The 5,154-nt window shown below is 35.5% G+C and overlaps 1 pseudogene; it reads left to right on the top strand.

Moving 5' to 3' along the window:
• The first annotated feature begins 426 nt into the window (after positions 1–426).
• On the top strand, positions 427–5,139 carry LOC105109314 (dihydroorotate dehydrogenase (quinone), mitochondrial-like; annotated as a pseudogene).
• The last annotated feature ends 15 nt before the right edge of the window (positions 5,140–5,154 follow it).

The following is a 5,154-nucleotide window of genomic DNA, read 5'->3' as shown; positions in this document are numbered from 1 at the left end:
TTCACTGATAAAGTTCTTTATTACTGTGATACCATGTAACAAACTGAAAGAGAAAGTAAATGATGAAGAGAGCTTTTACATGAAGGATTTAAGAAGCTTATAAGCTTATTTGCATTCAGCTCAAAAATAATAATCATGTATTATATTACTTATATACAATTTACTTAACAAACTATTTTGTCTCTTATGGTGAAGGGGCTCTCAACTAATTAATCAAAACATAATTCATTTGGTTGAAGTACATTTTTGCTGCTGGTGTGGTGCTGGCAGTTTATTTATTTGTTATTTAATTTATGTTATATGGCATGCTATTAATTATGTTTGTTGCTGCTATTACTCTGCTGGTGTGATGGTGGCCATGTTCTTTATTTGTTGTGTTGGTGGACGCTGCAGGGCACTCTACTGATGTGGTCTCTAATAGGTTTGTGCTTAAACCACACCCGTTGATCCAAAACGCAGCCTCTCATTCTCTGTGATAAAACCTCTCTTTCTCCACCTCTGAAACCAAGCACCACAAACCCCTGTTTTTGGGGTGGGTTGACATAAAAAGATAGACTCTGCTAGGTAGCGAGTGTTTCTTGATCTATGGCTTCAAGGAGAGTACTTATAGATATTTTGCTCAGAAGGGTTACTTCAAGTCCTACAAGTGGCGTTAGATATTGCTCTTCTTCCTCGTCGTCATCAGAAACTGCTCCAAAAATCCCTCACTTCTCAAAAAAGGTAAACTTTTCCTTGTTTACTTTTTTTTACATTTCTGGTCACGATATGAGAGATTGGGTTGATATGAGAAAATGGCTTCTTTTTGGATTGTTTAGTGTTTTGAGTTGTGTTGTATTCAGTATAGCTTTCCGTCTTTGTTTCAATGGGTTTTTAATCTTTGATGAATTTGTGAATGTATATATTCTTGGGGACCGAGTAGTGGTTTGGTTTGAGACTGTAGTTTCATTTTTTGTATTTGCTGCTAGAGTCAAACCATGAGACTTTTAGTTTTTAATTTATACTTCAAATTAGAGGGTTGTTTTTTTTTTTTTTTTTTGGTTGTTGTTGCTTGAAGGCAAGTTGATAAATGAATATGCTGAAGTGATTGGAGTGTAAATTTAGAGAAGAAAGTGTCATTGGAGGCACCCATTTATTCTGGTTTTAGTAAATTTTTGTTCATTGAATGAATTAATGAGTGTCATTGTGTTTTTTTCTTTCATGCATAGCTATTTGCTTAAACTATTAATTTCAGATTCCTTTTTCCGATATACCATTTTTGTCGATTCATAAGTCGCTTAATGTGCTGCTTTCTCGCACACTGTAACAAAGTTTTTGTTACTTTTGGTTTTTTGTTTCCTCTTTTTTCTTTCTATCGAACGATTTTCCTACTGAGCTCCAGTGTACAATGCAAGAGTAGAAATGTTCCTGTTCAATTCCGATGTTTCAATATGTGGTTATTTTCCACTATAGGGAAGGTCATTAACAGGAACAATCATGGGATTGGTTATAGCTGGAGGAGCTTATGTTAGTGGATGAAGCAACTTTCTGGTACTTCATTCAAACCTCTAGTAAGTTTTTCCTTAATTCACATTTAAACTTGTTGCATGCATATTGGAACTCTAATTCCAGAGTAATGATTTATATATGAATGTACCATGAACAAGAATTTAAACATGAATGACTGCTTGATATATTGAAAGAATTTGGATACATACCATGATAGATTCTGATAATCATGCTTTGTTTGTATTCTTTCAAGCTTTTATAATATTTGGATAAATTTAATTACTAGATAATCTTATGAATCACTCATGGTATGACTTCAATTTGAAATTGCCTCGAATACTTGTATTTTATTCTTGGGATGTAAACTTATTTCGTATAGAATTTTTTTGCAGTGGTTGGCTATTCAATGCAACGAAACTCGTGAATCCATTTTTTGCCCTTCTAGATGCCGAGTTTGCTCATAAGCTTGCTGTCTCAGCAGCGGCTCGTGGTTGGGTTCCAAGAGAGAAGCGGCCTGATCCCTCAGTTTTAGGACTGGAAGTTTGGGGTAGGAAGTTCTCCAACCCTATAGGTCTAGCTGCTGGCTTTGATAAAAATGCTGAGGCTGTTGACAGCGTGCTGGGGTTAGGTCTTGGCTTTGTGGAGGTTGGCTCTGTTGCCCCTGTTCCACAAGAGGGAAATCCAAAGCCATGTATCTTCAGATTGCGTCAGGAAGGGTGAGAATACCCTCTCTTTTTTTTGTGCATCTAGTAGTGGTGGTGGATGGTTCTTGGATTAGTGAAAATTTGAATCTTTGGTTGCTTGGACATGTGAAAGAGACCCTTTTTTTATCGTATGGGCTTCAGAATTTTTTTTTTAATTATTGTAAATTTGTTTCTAGAAAAGTGTTTCAGTACTGATATATATGAATGCTTTATGTTTGTGCCAGTGCAATTTTCAATCGCTGTGGATTTAATAGTGAAGGCATTGTAGCTGTTGCAAAGCGATTGGGTGCACAACATGGAAAAAGAAAGTTGGATGAATCTTCAAGCGCTTCATCTACCTCTAACAAGAAAGTCATACATGGAGGCAAAGTTGGTCCTGGCACTCTCGGGGTCATTCTGGGAAAGAGCAAGACAAGTGAAGATGCTGCTGCAGATTATGTACAAGGGGTTCATACATTGTCCCAATATTGTGATTACTTGGTAGAACTTTCTTTCCATATCTGTCTTTCTTTTTGTTCTTCTATCTTCCGGTTCATGAAAGCTTGTGGTTTTTCTTACAAATGTTATTGGCACAATTTACTAGGGTGGCCTATTGGCACTCCATCATCTAGCTACATGCGCTTCACTTGACGATACTTGTATGATGCGTACTGTGAAAATGAAAAATGGAATGCCAATAGCATGGCTCTTTTGTCTAGTCAAGTACATTACAGGCTAAGAGGAATTGAATTCTGTTTGATATGATTTGAAAATATGTTCTTGTCTTGCATAGGTTATTAACATGTCATCACCCAATACTCCTGGATTGCGTATGCTTCAGGGAAGAAAGCAATTAAAGGACGTAGTTAAGAAGGTATGGATGCTTACGCCTGACTTACACTTCTCTTGAAATTGTAGGATGCTTAGTTAACTTCTTTTTTCTTTTTTTGCATTCCATTTAGGTCCAAGCTGCTCGTGATGAAATGCAGTGGGGTGAGGAGGGTCCTCCTCCTTTGCTTGTGAAAATTGCTCCTGACTTGTCCAAGGAAGACCTTGAAGACATTGCAGCAGTGTGCAACTGCTCTTATTTTCATATCTGTGCTCCACTTCCACATGCAGCACTCTTATAGTTCCTTGTTTGTGATTTCTTGTAGGTTTCTCCTGCACTCCGCTTGGATGGACTGGTATGTTTTGTTCCCATCAAGAACTCCATCTGCTTTTACTTTTAGCTGGACATTCATGTTTTTGTGTTCAGAACTTCGGTTACTTTTCAGATGAATGAAGCTTTCTAATTAGTTTCTTAAAATAATTTATGACTTGGTTACAAGTATGGTTGATAGAGTAATCCATGTATGAAGTGGTTCCACTTGTTTTAATTTTCTTAAATATTTGTGGACATCACATATTCTTCTGTTATGCATAACTCATGTACGGGTCCTTGGTACTAGCAATATGCTTGACCCCACCCGTCTACTCTATGGTGAAATGTAATTTTCACCCTTCTCCAATGTGAATTTGTTTTTTTATATTCTTGTTTTGGTTAGGCTTGTATGTGAGGAAGGGATCAGTTGCAGTTGTGGAGGTCCATATCATGCAATTAGATTAAATCACATTAGGATATCCATACTGAAAACTTCGCATACCAAAAACTAAAATATCTATCTACATAAAGGTCGCAAGTGCAGCCCAAAGACAAACATAATATAATAGTTTGCTAGTTATACTTTTTTTATCTCATGTTCTTGGCATCATATAATAGTTTGCTAGTTATACTTTTTTTATCTCATGTTCTTGGCATCATATAATAGTTTGCTAGTTATACTTTTTTTTATCTCATGTTCTTGGCTTAAATGATTAGAATAAATTAAAAATATATTTCTACTGAATATTATTTGTGGAAACTCCTATCAGTCTGACTTTGGCTTTTTTGTAGTGAAGAAGATGATGTTTTCATGCAGTTCAATAATAGCAATAGTACGAATTTTCTTTTTCTTTTTTTTTTTTGGTTGTGGATGAAGCTGCAATAATGATGGTTCCCTATATATATATATATAATAATGATGGTTCCCTATATATATATATATATTATATATATATCCTACTCACCACAGAAATAAGGACATCACTTCCACAGAGTCATGTTACTCGCTTGTGAATGCTGACTTTGCTTCTTCTGCTATTGGGCTAGATTATATCAAATACATCCATATCAAGGCCAGAATTTGTAAAGAAATACCCAGTGGCTGAGGAAACTGGTGGCATGAGTGGGAAGCCTCTCCTCAATTTGTCTACCAATATCTTAAAAGAGATGTATCTTTTGACAAGGGTATGTTGGCTGTTCTTATGATAAATATTAAATTAAGTTCCTATGCATCCTTGGCATTCACTTGATAAGGGATTGACTATTCTGTGGTCAAGATCACTAGAGCAAGTCAGTACCATGAAGAAATTCCATTACCCAATCATTTTGCTGGCAAGTTCCAATAATTGTAATTCTCAACAAACAAAAAAAAAAGTTCCAATAATCATATGAATCGTTTCAAATTTCTAAGTTATTATTTGTATTGTATCATAACTGCCAAATAATCCAGCTCATTTGCTTCCTTTCTAATAGACAATCCTCTATAGACACTCTAATTTACCCCACATTTTGATGCTTCTTTGCCCATGAGTGCATGAATGCTTTCTCCTTTCGTTTCATATTATCCAGTAAATCCTTTATAATTCTTGTTCATTATAGAACTTTTGGATTTACCATGTAAAGCCATTATATAATTTTTTTCCCCTTCAAATTAAGAAGCATGATTATATTATCTGTAAAGCATGCAATCTTATACTGTCTGGCTTGAATTCTGTACTGGTTCTTTTTCCTGTTAGTTCAAATTTTCCCGAGTTATTTATTGAGCATGTATATTTTGTTTCATTCAAGGGGAAGATTCCTTTGATAGGCTGGGGAGGGGTTTTCACGTAAAAAATAAAAACTCCA

This window comes from Populus euphratica, unplaced genomic scaffold (genome assembly GCF_000495115.2).
Source record: "Populus euphratica unplaced genomic scaffold, PopEup_1.0 scaffold303.1, whole genome shotgun sequence".
Lineage (NCBI taxonomy): Eukaryota > Viridiplantae > Streptophyta > Magnoliopsida > Malpighiales > Salicaceae > Populus > Populus euphratica.
The sequence above is the reverse complement of the archived record's forward strand: the minus strand, read 5'-3'. Positions and strand labels throughout refer to the sequence as shown.